Raw genomic sequence first — 20608 nt, 5'->3', positions numbered from 1 at the left:
TAATTTCAATTCAGCTGTCAATATTATATATTTTGATTACCTCTCCCATGATCAATATGAATATTTACAGATAATGTATATTAATATTATGTATTCAATTAGAAAAATAAGTACTATTACTCCTTTTCTTGACCACATTTTGTGTGAGAATATTTTCCATGTCTCATCTGCAACTGAAAGTGTGTTGTCTCTGATAGATAAAATTCTTACCACCATTTCGATGGAGGCCCTTTTTCTACTTAAGTAAGGAAGAGATGTTAAAGATTAATTACTCACAGCTGCCAATTTCAGGCAACTTTTGTTCCACCACCCACTTTTTTATGTTTATCATAACGTATATTCACTCCATCCTTAAAGCCATCAACCTGTAACCTCCTAACATTCTCATTTTCTGAGTACTTGCTTCATAATTTTTCTCCACTCCAATCTTATTATGAACTCCATCATTTAAGTAGATGGTCCTTTTGGCACTCTGGCTCAGAGTCCCTCCTATGATGCCAAGGATTCTTCATTTTATCTGTTAATCACCGGCATAAACATGACCCTGATCAAAATCATCACATTTGTTTTCTCATTCTCTGCAATTTTGAATGCTGACATTTCCTTTCCTTGAACATGAGAAATTACAAAAAGAGTAGTTCTTTTTGACTTGTTTTGTCTCTCCCACTTCCATAACTCCAGCAAGCCTGTTTTTTTCTGTCTAAATCCTAACCTCTATTATTCTGTTATTCTCTAACCTGAAGCCTAATTCTGTGTTCATTTTTCTTCATTGCCAGCTAGGATGCCAGAGGCATCTGTGTCTTCTGCTGCCCATAGCAACCGAGGCACTGATACTCTGGCCACACCACTGTGACTGCACTGATATTTATTTATTATCTCTGCTGTCTGGTGTAATTACATCTGCTCTCCAAATAGAAGTTGTTGATTTAAAACATTTTCAAAAATATGCCGACTGCATCCACTTCAAGTTAATGTTATTCTGGTCATTCCTCACTTGTTTTTTTTTTTCCTCCCCTTGAATCATTATCACATTTCTTTCAGCAGGTGTTCCAGTGGTCTCTCAACTAACTGCCAATTTCCCTATTCCCAGATGAGCCAATATACTCCAACTTCAGGAATAGTGATTCATATAACAAGAATTATTGTACCTCCGTAGATCCATATCTTAATTACATATTGAGAGACCTGCCATACGTCAGGTGCTGGAGATAGAAGGATATTAAGCCAAAGATCGTCTATTACAAGTTTCATTTCTGGAAGGAGAAACACATAAACAATAATTTTGATTTAGGATGTTAAGGATTACACCTGTGATTCTTCTTTATCTCCCAATACTTTTTTCTTTACAAATTTCTACTTTTTGCTTCCTACCTAGGAGGAATAAATGTCTCTCTTCTTTCCAATGCTGTCTTCTTATTGAATGGCATTGACACAAAAATGCTCCACTATTTTAATCCCCTGCTAAGGTCTCTCATCCTCCACTGCATCTTTTCCTTCAGTCTGCAAACATTATTAAGGCTTAAAATGAAAATTGTCTTCCCTGGGTCTCTAGTTATTTCTTGACAATTTTTAAATAATTTTCTTTATTCAGCATAATTTGCTCATTTTACACTTAAAAATCAGCTTCTATCCTACCACTTACTGAAGCTTGGCTTGTGAATTACCAGATCAATTGTCTTTATTCATTCTTCATCTTCTTTGAATATTTTGCTTCATGAAATTATTTTTAGCTCTAATTTTTATTGCTCCTGTTAGGAAAAATCTACTCATCTTTCACATACGAGATTTAGTGCTTTGCTTTTTTTTTTTTTTTTTTTTGGATGGAGTCTTGCTCTGTCGCCCAAGCTGGAGTGCAGTCGCGCGATCTCAGCTCACTGCAACCTCCGCCTCCTGGGTTTAAGCGATTCTTCTGCCTCAGCCTCCTGAGTAGCTGGGATTACAGGCGTGTAATTTTTGTATTTTTAGTAGAGACGGGGTTTCACCATGTTGGTCTGGCTGGTCTAGAACTCCTGACCTCCTGATCCGCCTGCCTCGGCCTCCCAAAGTGCTGGGATTACAGGCATGAGCCACTGCGCCTGGCCTTAGTGCTCTTCTTCTGTGAAAATCCGGACACCTCCTTCCTCTCAGAATTAATAGGTCTGATTTCACTTACTGTTTGTGCATACTGCTATCATAGTTAATTCACAATTATTTAGATTCTAGAAAAAAATCAATAGTATGAGCAAACAAATTGAGAAATAATTTTTTTGAGTGCAGTACATTGTTGGAATTTATATTTTAAGTTATAAGGTATAACAAGGTGAATCTGGGAAACAGAGGTGAATGGTAGGTTACTGCCTAATAGTGAGCGTCCTAGAAAGCCACACTAAGCCTTCTGGGATCTAATCTTACTTGGAATTCTCTATATTGAAGGTACCAGCCCCATTTCTCCTTTGGCTTTTCAGCAGAGTATTTTTGAAAGAAGCAGAAATTGACTGGACAGAGTTTTTGATCAAATGTTAAGCAACTTCTGGGATATTTGGCATTTTTAGTAAGTTTACTATTTATTTCACCAGATTCTGATCAAATTTTCTAGTAACATTGAGCTGGATTTTCGAACATATTTATCTCTACCGTGTGTGCGCGTGTGTGGTTGTGTGTGTATCTTAGATAGCTGGAACCAATTTTAATAGCCTTCTGAACTTTCCACATTTAAAACTTGCATTAAATGAAACTAAATTGACGAGAAAAGTTTGTTGTCAGGATTGATAAGACCTCTCCTGAAGCTTCATTCTTAGGAAATCTGGGCTTCAGAGATTACTTCTCATTGGGCTCTTTCTCCAGGGGTAGATGCCTAAAAGAAGGAAGAAAATTTCTTTTCAGCATCCTTTATTGTAACACTTTTATAATGCTAACAGCAACACATAGACCATGCCTAGGGGAAATTTCAGGTAGATTGCTAATTATACACCAGCTTTATTGAATGAATGATAATCAACTCTTAATTTATTTTACTTTTGCTTAATATATTTTAGAGCAGAGTTTCTTTAGAATCGATTGAAAGTAATCTTTCCATTCCCTATACCACAGATGTGGTTATTCACCTAACTCCGGAGAGAGATTATGGAATTATAATTTGTTCTCTTTATTGCATAACTACATATGCTGACACCAAAGTTACACTGTTTACTAAAATGATCTTTTAGGGTCTGGGGGAAGCTTTTATTTAATTTCATACAATCAGATGTTATAAAGATTTAAATCAGCCTTGACTACAACATATCTGGGCAACAGTCTATCCTGTATTCTGAATTGCTGAAGACTACTGGGAGGCAAAATGAAAGTTTGTCCTGGCCAAATCAGTAAAATAATGTTATGAAATACTTTTAGATTAAGTCAATCTAAAGCTATTAAGTTCAAATCATCATCATCATCATCATCATCATCATCATCATCATTTTAGCAAATATCCTTTGGGAGTGGAAAGTAATGGGGTCACAAAAATTTCCCTTAGGACACTTTGGCCTGTAGTATGAGAACCTGAAATAATACAGGTTTGCAGCTATTATAAAGTATGCTATAGATTCTACAACACAATACGTAGTAGCATTTTTTTTATACTGGTGACTGACAGTTTACTTGAGCTTAAGTCTTGATGTGTTCCATCCACAGTTTATATACAAGGATATAAGATTTTATCTCATAAATCAATAAAAACTGAAGCCCTTCTACTGCTAGAATTATCATTCTGCCTAATTTTATGAGCCTCAATTATCATTTAAAAATAATATTACATATTATATTGAAATATGTTGTTTATTTAAATATATTATTTAAAATAATGTATTATTTAAATAATAAAATGCCATTTGATTTATTATGAATATTTATTATATTAATATTTATAATATACATTATATTTTATAATATTTTATTATATAAATAATAATAATATTCACCTTTAATCAATAGGTAAAGTTCCATAAACATGTAATATTAATGAAAGAATATTTCTGCAAAAAAAGGAAAGTTATCAAATACATTTTTGAAGTTATCATAAGTCTAAATACCCACGTAAACATACATAGACACATTAAAAAGCACACACTGGCACAATCAAAAGACCCAGTCTGCAAACTTCTAATCAAAATAGTGCCAAAACAAGTTTAATAAAAATGTTTGAAGAGCTATTGACTATGGCTAAGAATCACACATTAATAGATTGTTTTCTTTCAGTTTGAGTATTCTTCTTACATATTCTTTTCTTTAGAAATTCTTACTTGACCTCATCAAGTGTAAGTTGGATGCTTCCCTAATGTACTTACAAAGCAACCTGAACTATCATTCTATGCCCATTTGAATGCCTAAAATTAAAACAACTATCAATCCCAAGTGTTGGCTAGGAAGTGGAGCAACTGGAACGTTCATACATTGTTTGTGGGAGTATAAAGTGGTACAATTACTTTTGAAAGATTAATCCATTTCTTGAAAGGTTAAACATATGCCTGCCCTACAGCCATGTAATTCCACGCAAGGACTTGAACAAGATGCTGCATAGAAGCTTTACACAATGTAGTAAAAGACAGTAAATAATCCTAATGTTTATCAGCAGGAGAGTTAATAAGCAGATTGTGGAATAATGCTTCCTATTGAAAAAGAATGAACTACCCATGCATGCGACTGCGTGGATGAATCTCATTAGCATTATGTGGACAGAGAGACGACATTCACAAGACAGTACATATAGTGTGATTCCATTCATAGGATATTTAAGAGTAGATCTCTGGTTTCCTGGTGCTGGGATGACAGAGTGGGGATTGTATACAAAGGCTTAATGTGTAGTGGGTATAAAAATCTATGCATTTGTCATAATGCATCCAACTATACACTTAAACTGTGTTCATTTTATTATTTTTGCTTTAAATTTTAGAAAATTAATTGCTACTATAACACCAATAATTCTAAAGGAAAACCTATAAGATCATTTCAATGGATGTCGAAAGTAAAAAAAAGATACTCATTTCTATTAAGCAAAGCAGAACATAAGAAAAAAATGGTTTAAGTAGGACTAGAAAGTTAGTTTTTGAAATATGGTTAAGAAAAACTATATGAAATCAGTAGCCATTGGTAAATATAATTATGTGATGGTTATAAAATATAACTATTATAGTTAATTAAATTTATTAAATATATTAATATTAATATTTTAATATTTTACATTACTATGAAATTTAATTATGTTTAAGTATTGGAAACAAATAACTATTTCAGGACATTTTAATTAATATTAGAAAACTAAAGATAGCTAACTAAAAACAAATGAATTACCAAAAGGTTTCAGATGGGCATTAGGAGAATAAGAAGAAAGAGAGAAAATGCTGAAGTTTTCTGTATAACTGATGAGTTAGACTAAAATATCTGTACACAAATCATATGCAAAATATAAGCAAATCTGTACAGCACACATAAAAGACCTGTACAAACATGATTATAAGAATTATGAATATATATGTGTGTGTGTATATATATATATATATATATAAAATTTGGAATATATTGAATTTTGCTTAAGCTATTTAATGAAGGTCTAAATATTATTAAAGTGTCCTATTTTTTCCTAGATTAATTTACACTTATGGTAGGCAGCCAGCAAAAAAAAAAAAACCCCAAAAAACAAAACAAAACAAAAAAAAAGACAGAGGATTTTAGTGTGACAGCTGCAAGGAACTGATTCTGCCAAGAACAGAAATGAACTTGGAAAAGAATCTTCACACCAGATAGGAACACAGCCTGCTGTCACGTTGACTTCAGCCTGAACAGTGAGCCCAACCACACTGTGCTGGACTTGGGACCTATGAGCTGCTAACGTTGTAGTAATTAATTACATAGCAATAGGAAACTAACATGACATTTAAATATGACATTAAAGCCAATCGTAGTCTTGAGGAGACTCTTAACTTTTAACATAATATGGTTATTCATCTGAAAGAATGATCCTTTTTTATTTTAAAGTTATAAAGTAGATGAAGAAAAGTTGGAATTAAAGAAGTGTACCCCCAGATATTTTAGACATAATTAAATGTGTCCTGTCATCGCAATGATTTGTAGAAGTATTGTGAAAGACATTAGAATGTCCAGAGACGACAACTGCTTTCCTAAATTTTTAATATATGGTTTAAGAATCATCAAAACTCATGAGGCAGATATTTCTTATTAAACAAAATGTGTTTGAAAATTTACCTTGGAAACAAAATCAAATGAGGTCCAAACTACTACACATTAATAAGATCAATTACAGTTAGATTACATACTTAAAAAATTTAAACCACAATAATCTAAGATAAAATAACAAAATCAGCTTTGAATTTGCAATGACTTTCTACATATAAAACACTGTGAAAATCAAAACTTTCTTCATGGTAAAAACATAAATAAGGCCCGGAGCGGTGGTTCACGCCTGTAATCCCAGCACTTTGGGAGGCTGAGGCGGGTGGATCACCTGAGATCAGGAGTTTGAGACCAGCCTGACCAACATGGAGAAACCCAGTCTCTACTGAAAATACAGAAGTAGCTGGGTGTGGTGGCACATGCCTGTAATTCCTGCTACTCGGGAGGCTGAAGCAGGAGAATTGCTTGAACCCAGGAGGCGGAGGTTGCTGTGAGACGAGATTGGACCTTTGCACTCCAGCCTGGGCAACAAGAACGAAACTCCGTCACACACACACACAAAAATTAAATTAAAAAAATTAAATAAATAGACAAAAATGGAAAATACTTGCAAGGAATTTATGTTTAATATAAAAGGAACTCTAACATGATTATTGAGTTAAAATAAGAAACAATTTGGTAGACATAAATTGGTTCTCTGGACAGGAGCCATTGAAATGGATAAAAGCATGTTAGTAATAAAATAAACTAAATGAAAATACTAGTTTACATTTATTCAACTGACAAGCATATTTTTAAAACAATAATGCTGAGATAGACTCAGCATATGCAATATAATTCAAGAGTGTTAAACCATTCATATCCTTTGACAAAGTAATCCAACTCTTAGAAAACCTTTTATAAGAAAATAATCAGAAATTTTAAAATTATTTACCCATATATTATTTATACTAATAAGACACTGGAAATAATAGAAATATTTCACAGGAGAGAAACTGGGCTAATAAGTTATGGTATAACTAAATGGCCAAATATTCTGTTGGCCTTAAGGTGTTTTATGAAAAAAATATTTACATGGGGAAAATGCCCATGGTTTCTTAAGTAACAAAGTTAGATGTCAAAATAGGTAACTATTAGTTAACTCTATACAAACAAAAATAATTGGAAGGAAATGCCTCCATATGGGAATGGTTATTTCAGACTTTGAAGACTATAGGAATTGTTATTTTTTTCTTTAGCATTTTCTTTCTTTCCTAGTATTCCTATAGAACACTTTTATTAACTTTTAAGTCATAAACAGATCTATGTGAATTGTTACTTTAAGTGGTGCCTGTACTCTTGCTATTGAAAGTGTGACCTCGTGCATCAGCACTCGCATCGCCTGGGAGCCTGCTAGAAACTCAAACCCTATGCAGGGTAGCGGGGAGAAAATGCTATTTAAAAATCTGATGGTTCTCGGGGATCATGTTGAAATTTTACTATTGTCAAGGAGGCAATTTTTCATTCCCTGCTTCCTAACATTTCACAGTGTTCATTCATATCTACCATGTGTTTTCCATTAATATTGTTCTGTCATAATTATTCCCATTTCTAAGCAGAGCAAAGTCCTTTTTAAAAAAAATTTTTTTAACTCTGAGTTCCAGGATACATGTGCAGAATGTGCAGGTTTGTTACGTAGGTATACATGTGCCATGGGGGTTTGCTGCATCTATCAACCAGTCATCAAGGTTTTAAACCCCACATGCATTAGGTATTTCTCCTAATGCTATCCCTGTCCTTGCCCCCCACCCCCTGACCGGCCCTGGTGTGTGTTGTTCGCCTCCTTGTGTCCATGTGTTCTCATTGTTCAACTCCCACTTATAAGTGAGAACATTCAGTGTTTGGTTTTCTGTTCCTGTGTTAGTTTGCTGAGAATGGTGGTTTCCAGCTTCATCCATGTCCCGGCAAAGGACATGAACTCATTCTTTTTTATGGCTGCACAGTATTCTATGGTGTATATGTGCCACATTTTCTTTATCTAGTCTATCATTGATGGGCATTAGGGTTGGTTCCAAGTCTTTGCTATTGTAAATAGTGCTGCGATAAACATACACGTGCATGTGTCTTTATAGAAGAATGATTTATAATCCTTTGGGTATATACCCAGTAATGGGATGGCTGGGTCAAATGGTATTTCTAGTTCTAGATCCTTCAGGAATCACCACACTGTCTTCCACAATGGTTGAATTAATTTACACTGTCACCAACAGTGTAAAAGCATTCTTATTTCTTTTTTAAAGAAAATCATATTGGTAGTTGGGTCATGGCTTTTAGATGAGAGTGGTCTTTGCACAAGTCTCCTATTTTGTTTAAAATAATGGTGATGATATTATTAGTAGGCTTAATATTTTACAAATAATTTTACTTTGAATGGAAACAGAATATTTTTCTTGTAGGCCCATATACAGTTAATTTAGCAAAGAATTAAATAAAATGTCACATTTAAAAAAATTAATTTTCTTAATTAAAAATCCTTATAATTGGCTAGGCGCGGTCGCTCATGCCTGTAATCCCAGCACTTTGGGAGGCTAAGGAGGCCAGATCACGAGGTCAGGAGATTGAGACTATTCTGGCTTACACGATGAAACCCCGTCTCTACTAAAAATACAAAAAAATTAGCCGGGCATGGTGGCGGGTGCCTGTAGTCCCAGCTGCTTGGGAGGCTGAGGCAGGAGAATTTCTTGAACCAGGGAGGCGGGGCTTGCAGTGAGCCAAGATCGCGCCACTGCACTCCAGCCTGGATGACAGAGCGAGGCCCCGTCTCAAAAAACAGAAACAAACCAACAAACAAAAAATGCCTTATAATTAAAAAAAACTCAAAGGGTTCTGTTAATTTATCATTACTTGAGAATCCATAATTTTAATATGTGTGTTAAAATGTATGATTTAAATTCCCCACGGACACACTGCATCCTTGGCTTTTACAGAGATGTTAAAAATGAATTAATCTTATGACATTCACCATAGTGTTATTCAAGCCAGCATAAACAAAACATCCCAAGAAAAATATCTTCCTGCTAGAAAAACAGGTCTCTGTTTCCTTTTACCAAAAAATTTGAGCCTTGTTGAATATAATACATGTTGTATACTGAAATGAACTTTATTGTATAGTTTTGTTCATCTTGGACATCTTGTACACGTAGTTTTTTCATTCATACTCCTTTTAACTTTTTCGTCTAATCTATGCAGATTCCTCCTATGTAAAATGGAAGGAACAGTGATTAACATGGTAAGTTGTGAGAATTTAATAATAAAACACACATTCCTCAAGAGTTCAACTCACTGTCAGATACACAGTGATGTTCTGTGAACAGCAGCTACTTTTATTATAAATTTCTTCTTTTCAAAATATTCCGAAATATAAGCAAACGTGTAGTTTTGGAGGTGGATATAAACACAAATATCACTATTTTTATAAAAGTTGTTTTAGAAACCCTTCAAAGAATCTCCTAAATACTGTGATGCATTATAAAATAGCTATAATATTTTGAGGTTTAAAATACTTATTAAAAGAGGCATATTCATATCTAGACTATTAATCTTAAAACAAATTATCTACAAGTTAAAAATAAACCACAAATTGAATAGTAAAAATGTGTGAATTGGGGAGAAATAATAAATACACACATTTTGATTCTGGTTATAAGCTGGTAAGTAATTAGATCTGGGTTATAGACCTGATTCATTAGCCATAAATTTTAGTATCATTAAGGCTGAAGTTCCTCATCTGTATTGTGATAAAATGATACTAGTTTTTTGCTAAAGTTTTCCTGACTCAAAAATTTCAAAAATTAATTAATACCCCTCTAATCTGAATTTAATTTCTAAAGTTAAGAATGAGGATTTTTATTTCTGTTGTATCATTCTAAACATATATTGAAAGTTTTAAAATACATTTGTATTCTAAAAGTCTATTTACTGAAGAAGATTTTGGAAGAATATAGCTATCTGTAATCAACTATTCTAAGTACATTCAATTTTCCAAATTTTGATCATTTTCCTCATAGGGCTACAGCTCATCTCTGCTCTTAGACCTGGTCTCTTATTCAACTAGTTTGTCAGAAAGCTGGAAATTTTGAAATATTATAGCTCTAGTTGAGAGATTTAGTCAAAAGTACAGAAACTCTTCAATAGAGAGTTACATTAATGTCACACAGGAAGTTAGATTATTAGGTTCATAACCAAAAGCCTGGCTCTCCTCACTCCCCCACCCCCATCTACCATCTATCTGTCTGTCGGTCTGTCTGTCTATCTATCTTTTTATCATTTATCATCTATATGACTTAATAGAGTGTCTAATCTGCTGCACAGAAAGCCAGCCACTGCATTCTAAAGAGGAGAATTATGGTCATGGCCATAGCATGTGCATCTGTCTCTAGAAGTGATAATATAGAGATTGATATTATGGCAATGAGACCAAAGCTGGCTGTCAGGAGTATTTGTTGGAAATTGGGATAAACTTAAGCATAATCATGAATGTAGCTGCTATAATAATATTTTACTTTTGACTTAAATGAAAATTATCATATTGAATTGCTTCGTGAATGAATGTGTTTAATATCAGCTGTAGACCATGGAATACATACTAGCAGGATGGCAATTCTGTGTGGAGCAGATGGAGATTTTGGGTGCTCTTCAAAGTGAAGCCCAGTATATGACCCATTGCAGCAAGGTTATTTGAGGGGGTTCATAAAAGCATGGATCAGTACTGCATGGCTTGTATGACACTGAAAAATCCTCAATATTTTTTGTAGAGATACCTAATATAACTATTATCATTTGTCACACAAAAATCCTGGTTACAAGATCAGTTAATGGATTCCTTCAAAAATATTTTAAATTATGAATTTAGTCTAATCACATTTCAAAACTTGGACTAAAGTCAACTTAAATATGAAAATTTAATTTCCAAATTAGGGGTTAGATGTTATATGTCACATTCATTCTTAATTCTCTAGGAAAAGGCAGTGAAATTGATGTAACACTTCTAAAACAGGTTTGTTAAACATCCCCTCTTATTAATACAATTTCCATAAGATTATATAAGCAGAAATAAACATCATCATAGATGATTTTTTAATAAGTATGAACTCACACCATAATTTCTTAAAGAATGGCAGACTAAAGATGTTTCATCATTATCAGTTTTGTGTATAGATGCCATTTGTGAAAATGTCTTAAAACCATGAAAAAGAATGCCTTACACACCAGGCACATTGGATTCTTTGATTAAATGCTCCTTTTAATTAGCATTTTAAGAAAACTTTCTTGATAAGAAGATCAGAAAGCTCTTCAAGTGCAGTTACAAAGTTTTTTCAGTATTATTTCCAACATATCTACATTGCATAGAAATATAGCTAGTATTTTGCAGATATAACTCTAGTTTTAACAATGCTGTGTGCTGGAAATTATACTATTATTGAGAAATACAACTGGTTCTTATGATCCCAAATTATTAATATTTGCTCTTTTCACCAAACCATAGGATGTACCCTCAGGAGTCTCTCATATTAATGCAATTAATTGAGAAAACAATGACAACAACAGTAACAATCCATTTAATCAATGGTCATTTCCAATTTGATATCTTTCCATAATTAATTTTCTTTTTTCTTTTCTTCTCTTTTTATTTTTTATAGAAGGGGGTCTCCCTGTGTTGCCCAGGCTGGTCTCAAACTCCTGGGCTCAAGTGATTTGCCCACCTCACCTTCCCAAAGTGCTAGGATTACAGGTGTGAGCCACTGAACCCAGCCCATAATCAATTTTCAAAGGAGACTCAGGTTTCAGTCTGACTGTGAGCATATTTACTGCTAGTAGCATCTTTCCTCAATTTACCTGCTGTTCATAAAGTTGTAAAGTTATCTTTTCACATATAAAATAAATCATATTATTATGTGTTTCTATGTAATAACTGTCAAATGTTAGCTGGAACATAAATTAAACAAGTGTTTTTGAATACTTTATAATATGACTGGCATAAAGATAAGCCATCGGCTTTTGGCTATTTTATATTCTTCTCAATACGTATTCTGTCTTTTAGAATTCTACAGCTTGTTCAAAATGTCCTGAACTGCAGGATTTAGAGAGCCAATAATCAAGATCTTACCATTTTTAAATAGATCAAACTTTTAGAAATAACTTAATGCTGGCTTTGCAGAAAAATATTTGAAATGCTATAAACTATACTCCTAAAAATCTTAACCCAACACAAGATCAATAGTATTTGAACATCATAACGTCAATTTATATTTTCTGCAAAGGAATACAGATTTTACAAAATATGCTTCAAATATCTGTTAATACATTTCACTGCCAGAATTTTTATTCTGTAGAATACTTTTCACTGCATATTTTACTTCTTAAAAATATTATGCACGATGTATACAAGTAGAATAAAGTAAGTAAGCGTTCAGGACCAAAAGTCATTTTATCATTACCAACTAATCTAGAATGTCTGATTTGCGATGCCAAAAATGTTCTGCCCACAGTTGCTACTAGACTAAGCAGAATTTAAGGAAAACTAATTAGCTACAGAATGAATCTATGAAACGTTAAGTCAAGTTATCAAAATTCTCTCGTTCTTCATGCATTTGTACTGCTTATTTTATATGCCATTAGTGTCAAGAAATGTAGTCCGTATGAATTACTTTTATACAGTAACTTTAGTAAGGCCTTTAAACAATTTAGATATTTTATATGAAACAGACTTAAGAAAACTCTCACTTAACAAAGTGAGTCTTAATATAAAGAACAGTATCAGATAGTTTGTCTTAAGCAAAAATAGAGCAATTTACCAGTTGAACCAAACTTATCATTTCACTCAGCTCATAGTAAATATTTTAGTAAAGCTTAAACTAAAAACATTTGAAAGGACATATGCACAAAAAAGTAATGATCATTAACAATGGAATCATTCATATTGAAGGCATTTTTTAATTTTTTCTCTTAAATTTGATATAGACCTAAACTACTAACTAGAGATTTTTGTAATAGGTATGGATTTAATGTGTTTAGAAACAATATAACCAAGTAAAGTTTTAATTTATTTATTCATAAATTAGTAGGATTGAAAGGATATGAAAAACTATTCATACTGAACTGTTTATGATAATAGGAGTGGCATTTGAAGGCAGAGGAATTGTTGGTTTCTATCTTGGTATTTATAATTGCTATTTTAAATAGGGATATTATGTTTATATGTTATATGATAATTTAAGCATATGGTATTTAAAAACAATGAACATTAAATATACAAATTACATTTTTCATTGTCCCCCTATTTGTTAACCTGGGACAGAGTGTGATGATAAGAAAAGGAAGGATCTGGGCAGCAGTCATAGATGTCCCAGGCCACTCCTTGCTTTTCTGGAAGTGGCTTGTGTTTACTTGTACCCTTATACTTATCAGTGAAGTTTGACACGGGATAACAGCACTAATCCATGTGAGTCTGCCTTGACAATTCGACCTTTTTATGTTCACAAAAATAACAGGTAATTCTCCAAAGAGTAAATTTAAATTAGCACAGGGAGAGAAATCAGTTTGCTAATGAGAAGAGAAAATCCAATAAGCACACGTGATAAACCATTTCCCTCAAAATTTAAAAAGGTAACTGTACCAGGTGAAGATACAGATGTAGAAAAGAAAAAAGAAATAAATTCCCATATCTGATGGGAATATAAATCAGTATCAACATAAGAGAAAGCAGTTTGGCAACACAAATCTAGGGAAAAATCCACTAACCCAAAAAGTAAAAAATTACGTGTGTATGTGTGTGTAGGTATGTAGCCTAGTGAATCCACTGCACTTGTATATAAAGACTTGTATATAAAGCAAATATTTTCACTGTAGCACTTTTTGCTATGAGGCAAAATTAGAAATGACCATCAGTCAAAAATTAGATAGACAAATTTTGGTGTTTTCATACAATAGAATACTGGAATTTAGCAGTTGTTTAACCATACCTGAGCAAAGCTTTATGAATCAACATGAATCAATTATTACAAATAAAGATGAAAAACAAGTTTCTAAAAATACGTATATATTTTGTCAGTGCAATACAAGACAGTGTTTTTGTATTAGATATTTATGTAGTGTGTGACATAACAAAAATGGTAGTACTGAACACCAAGTTTAGAAAATTAGTTAACTCTGGGATATGAGGAAGAGAAATAAAATTGGTGAAAATAAATTTAAATACATAGGATCTTCAAAACTTCATGGAAAATATGTATTATCAAAAATACTATGTGTGCTGAGATTCAGGGGATCACGATGGACAGGAGGCAGGACTAGATTGAAGCTCCAGGCAGAGCAACCTACGGAGGCTTGCACTGTGAATTTTAGCTCCAGATCAACTTCAAGAATAAAGTAGCAATCCCAAGAAGACCCACAGCCCCTCTGAAGGAAGCGGACTGCTCCTGCAGGACCCGGGAGACACCCCAAATACTATGAGTGTCCCAACTGTGGAAGTGGGAAAGGGAGTGTCCCGAACACACACCCCCACTGGAGAAGCTGAAGGTGTTTGTGGGAGAAGTTTCCGACTTTACCTGGAGCTGAGTCAAGTCAGAGAGCCGAGCGAAATACAGGGGTACAGGAAGCAGCAGAAAGGCCCTCGGAGCTCACTGGGTCCCCAAGCAGCCCATTCCTGCCTGGCAGCACAAAGATCCATCCGGAGGGCGGCCAGAGGAGCAGGGGGTAAAACTCTACAGGGAGAAGGAATTCTCTAGCTGAACTTTGTAACCATTTGAACAGGGCAAGAAGCCTCCTGGCCAGAACTCGGGGGAGGGCGCGAATCTGGCCTGCAGACTTCACAGGCAGGGGGAGGAACTAAAGCCCTTTTCTCTGGGGGCTGGGAGATGGATAGCATTCAGCAAATTTTCAAGCCATTCTCACCCTCCGCCTAAAAACTGACTCTGGGCTGTTGGGGTTACGGGGGCATGGTGAGAGTGAGACCAGCCCTTCAGTTTGCGTGGGAGCTGGGTGAGGCCAGTGACTGTCAGCTTTCTCCGACTTCCCTGACAACCTGCATGACTCAGCAGAGGCAGCCTTAATCCTTCTGGTACATAACTCCAGTGACCTGGGAATGTCACCCCCATCCCCAACAACAGCTTCAGCAGGACCCACCCAAAAAGAGTCTGAGCTCAGACACGCCTAGCCCCACCCCCACCTGATGGTCCTTCCCTATCCACCCTGGTAGCAGAAGACAAAGGGCATATAATCTTGGAGATCTAGGCCCACCCGCTGCCAGTTCCTCTCCACACCACTACAGCTGATGCTCTCTGGAAAGCACCACCTCCTGGCAGGAACCCAACCAGCACAAAAATAGAGCATTAAACCACCAAACTAAGGACCCTTATGGAGTCCGTTGCACCCTCCACCACCTCCACCAGAAGAGGCGCTGGTATCCACAGCTGAGAGACCCATTGACGGTTCACATCATAGAACTCTGTGCAGACAACCCCCAGTGCCAGCCCAGAGCCAGGGAGACTCGCTGGGTGGCGGGGCCCAGAAGAGAGACAGCAATCACTGCAGTTCAGCTCACAGGAAGCCACATCCATAGAAAAAGGGGGAGAGTACTACACCAAGGGAACACCCAGGGGAACAAAAGAATCTGAACAACAGCCTTCAGCCCTAGACCTTCCCTCTGACAGAGGCTACCCAAATGAGAAGAAACCAGAAAACCAATCCTGGTAATATGACAAAACAAGGATCTTCAACACCCCCCCCCAAAATCATACTAGTTCACCAGCAATGGATCCAAACCAAGAAGAAACCATTGATTTACCTGAAAAAGAATTCAGGACGTTAGTTATTAAGCTAATCAGGGAGGGACCAGAGAAAGATGAAGCCCAATGCAAGGAAATCCAAAAAATGATACAAGAAGTAAACGGAGAAATATTCATGGAAATAGATAGCTTAAAAAAAAAACATAAAAAATTCAGGAAACTTTGGACACACCTTTAGAAATGCAAAATGCTCTGGAAAGTCTCAGCAATAGAATTGAACAAGTAGAAGAAAGAAGTTCTGAATCCGAAGGCAAGGTCTTTGAATTAACCAAATCCAACAAAGACAATAAAGAATAAGAAAATATGAACAAAGCTTCTAAGAAGTCTGGGATTATGTTAAATGAGCAAACCTAAGAATAATTAATGTACCTGAGGAAGAAGAGAATTCTAAAAACCTGGAAAACATGTTTGGGGGAATAATCGAGGAAAACTTCCTGGCCTTGCAAGAGACCTAGACAGCCAAATACAAGAATCACAAAGAACACCTAGGAAATTCATCACAAAAAGATCTTCACTTAGGCACATTGTCGTCAGGTTATCCAAACTTAAGATAAAGGAAAGAAGCTTAAGAGTTGTGAGACAGAAGCATCAGGTAACCTATCAAGGAAAACTCATCAGATTAACAGCAGATTTCTCAGCAGAAACCCTACAAGCTAGAAGGGATTGGGACCCTATCTTGTTTCCTCAAACAAAATAATTACTAGCCAAGAATTTTGTATCCAGTGAAACTAAGCATCATATGTGAAGGCAAGATACAGTTGTTTTCAGACAAACAAATGCTGAGAGAATTTGCCATTATCAAACCACCACTACAAGAACTGCTAAAAGGAACTCTAAATATTGAAACGAATACTGGAAACACATCAAAACAGATGCTCTTTAAAGCATAAATCACACAGGACACATACAACAAAAATACAAGTTAGAAAGTGAAAACAAAAAGTAAAATCAAAGTACACAGGCAACAAAGAGCATGACAAAAGCAATGGTTCCTCACATTTCAATACTAACATTGAATGTAAATGCCCTAAATGCTCCACTTAAAAGATAAAGAATTGCAGAATGGGTAAGACCTTACCAACTAATTATCTGCTGTCTTCAGGAGACTCGCCTAACGCATAAGGACCCACATAAAATAAAGGGATGAATAAGGATATTTCATGTGAATGGACACCAAAAGCCAGCAGGGTAGCTACTCTTGCATCAGACAAGACAAACTTTAAAGCAACAGTGGTTAAAAGAGACAAAGAGGGGCAGGATATAATGGTAAAAGGCCTTGTCCAACAGGAAAATATCATAATTCTAAACATATATGCACCTAACACTGGAGCTCCCAAATTTATAAAAACAATTACTAATAGACCCAAGAAATGAGATAGACAGCAGCACAATAATAGTGGGGGATGTCAATACTCCACTGACAGCACTAGACAGGTCGTCAAGACAGAAAGTCAACAAAGAAACAATGGGTTTAAACTATACCTTGGAACAAATGGACTTAACAGATATATACAGAACATTTCATCCAACAACCACAGAACACACATTCTATCCAACAGTGCATGAAACTTTCTCCAAGATTGACCATATTATAGGCCATAAAAATAAGCCTCAATAAATTTAAGACAATTGAAATTATATCAAGCACTCTCTCAGACCACAGTATGATAAAACTGGAAATCAACTCCAAAATGAACCTTCAAAAAAGAAAACTGCAGACCAATATCCTTGGTGAACATAGTTGCTAAAATCCTTAACAAAATACTGGCCGACTGAATCCAACAACATATCAAAAAGAGAATACACCATGATCAAGTGCGTTTTATACCGGGGTGCAGGGATGGTTTAACATACACGAGTCAATAAATGTGATACACTACATAAACAGAATTTAAAACAAAAATCACGTGATCATCTCAATAGATGCAGAAAAAGCATTCGACAAAATCCAGCATCCCTTTATGATTAAAACTCTCAGCAAAATCCGCATACAAAGAACATACCTTAATGTAATAAAATCCACCTATGACAAACCCACAGCCAACATAATACTGAATGGGGAAAAGCTGAAAGCATTCCCTCTGAGAACAGGAACAAGACGAGGATGCCCACTCTCACCACTCCTCTTCAACATAGTACTCAAAGTCCTAGCCAGAGCAATCAGACAAGAGAAAGAAATAAAGGGTATCCAAATCAGTAAAAAGGAAGTGAAACTGTCACCTGTTTGCTGACGATGTGATCATTTACCAGAAACCTCCTAGAACTGATAAAAAAAAAATCCAGCAAAGTCCTGGATACAAGATTAATGTATACAAATGAGTAGCTTTCCTATAACACTAGCAGTGACCAAGCAGAGAATCAAATCAAGAACTCCGCCCTTTTTACAACAAAAGCTACAACAAAACAAAAGAAAACAAAAACATAAAATACTTGGGAATATACCCAACAAAGGAGTTAAAAGACCTCTACAAGGAAAACTACAAAACACTGCTGAAAGAAATAGATGACATGAACAAATGGAAACACATCTTATGCTCATGGATGGGTAGAATCAATATTGTGAAAATGACCATACTGCCAAAAGCAATCTACAAATTCAATGCAATCCCCATCAGAATACCACTATCATACTTCAGAGAATTAGAAAAAAAAATTCCAAAATTCATATAGAACCAAAAAAGAGCCCCCATAGTCAAAGCAAGACTAAGCCAAAAGAACAAATCTGGATGCATCACACTACCTAATTTCATACTATACTATAAGGCCATAGTCATCAAAATAGACACCCTTTTCAACAAACGGTGCGGGGATAATTGGCAAGCTACATGTAGGATAATAAAACTGTATCCTCATCTCTCACCTTATACAAAAATCAGCTCATGATGGATTAAGGACTTAAATCTAAGACCTGAAACTAAAAAAAATTTCTAGAAGATAACATTGGAAAAACCCTTCTAACATCAGCTTAGGCAAGGATTTCATGACCAAGAACCCAAAAGCAAATGCAATAAAAATAAAAATAAATAGCTGGGACCTAATTAAACTAAAGAGCTTTTGCACAGCAAAAGGAACAGTCAGCAGAGTAAACAGACAACCCACAGAGTGGGAGAAAGTCTTCACAATCTATACATCTGACAAAAGACTAATACAACGAACTCAAATCAGTAAGAAAAAAACAAAGAATCCCATCAAAAACTGGGCTAAGGACATGAATAGATGGTTCTCAAAAGAAGATATACAAATGGCCAACAAGCATGAAAAAAATGCTCAACATCAGTAGTGATTAGGGAAATCCAAGTCCAAACCACAATGAGATACCACCTCACTCTGGCAAGAATGGCCATAATCAAAAACTCAAAAAACAGAAGATTTTGGCATGGATGCGGTGAACAGGGAACACTTCTACACTGCTGATGGGAATGTAAACTAGTACAGCCACTGTGGAAAACAGTGTGGAGATTCCTTAAAGAAGTAAAAGTAGAACTACCATTTAATCCAGCAATCCTACTACTGGGTGTCTACTCAGAGGAAAAATAAGTCATTATTCAAAAAAGATACTTGCACATGCATGTTTATAGCAGCACAATTCACAATTGCAAAATTGTGGAACCAAACCAAATACCCATCAATCAGTGAGTGGATAAAGAAATGGTGATATATATCACAGCCATAGAAAGGAATGAATTAACAACATTTGCAGTGACCTGGATGAGATTGGAGACTATTATTCTAAGTGATATAATGCAGAAATGGAAAACCAAACATCATATGTTCTCACTGATATGTTGGAGCTAAGCTATGAGGATGCGAAGGCATAAGAATAATACAATGGGCTTTGGAGATTTTTGGGGAAGAGTGGGAGGGGACAAGGGATAAAAGACTACAAATATGGTGCAATGTATATATGGGTGATGGGTGCACCAAAATCTCACAAATCACCACTAAAGAACTTACTCATGTAACCAAATACCACGTGTAACCCAATAGCTTATGGAAAAAATACTATGCATGGATTTCAAAAACTTTTTGCATCAAAATAAACTTGTACTAAGCTGTTACAACATATTTGAACAGGATCTAGTTGCATCTAGCTTGAAGCACAAAGAAGGATAAGACATTAGTTTGAAAAGAGCCCCTATCAGAGCAACAGGAATTCTGCTAAAGTTGAAGCAAGAGCAAACATCAAATTTATGGTAGATCCTGTATAAAAGAATGGTAAAATGATTGATACATTAAGAAAAGTTTGTGGGGGCAATGTCTCAAAGGATTCAGTGGTTTATAAATGGAAAACTAATTTTAAAACGGGACGAGACAATGTTGAAGATGAAGCTTGCAGGGGCAGACAATTCATGTCATTTTTTGAGGAAAAAATTCATCTTGTTTGTGCCCCAAATAAAGGGGACTGAAATTAACAGCAGAAACAATAGCCAATAGCATAAACATCTCAATTGGCTCAGCTTGCACAATTCTGACTGAAAAATTGAAGTTAAGCAAACTTTCCACTCAATGATTGCCAAAACTGTTGCACCCATATCAGCTGCAAAAAGGAGCAGAGCTTTCAATGGAAATTTTAAACAGGTGGGATCAAGATTATGAAGAATTTCTTCAAAGGATTGTAACAGGAGATGAAACATGGC

At 35.2% G+C, this 20608-nt stretch overlaps 1 long non-coding RNA gene across 1 annotated transcript; it reads right to left on the bottom strand.

Moving 5' to 3' along the window:
• Positions 1-994: 994 nt before the first annotated feature.
• LOC130541127 (uncharacterized) lies at positions 995-20063 on the bottom strand. Its single transcript, XR_008955171.2, has 3 exons — positions 14733-20063; positions 3939-3992; positions 995-2833 (listed from the first exon to the last, which is right to left on the bottom strand). It is a non-coding gene; the product is annotated as an uncharacterized LOC130541127 (long non-coding RNA).
• Between the last annotated feature and the right edge of the window lie 545 nt (positions 20064-20608).

The sequence above is a fragment of the Pan paniscus genome, chromosome 22, assembly GCF_029289425.2.
Source record: "Pan paniscus chromosome 22, NHGRI_mPanPan1-v2.0_pri, whole genome shotgun sequence".
In the NCBI taxonomy this organism is placed as follows: Eukaryota; Metazoa; Chordata; class Mammalia; order Primates; family Hominidae; genus Pan; species Pan paniscus.
Note: the sequence above shows the minus strand (reverse complement) of the source record. Positions and strands in the feature narration are given on the sequence as shown.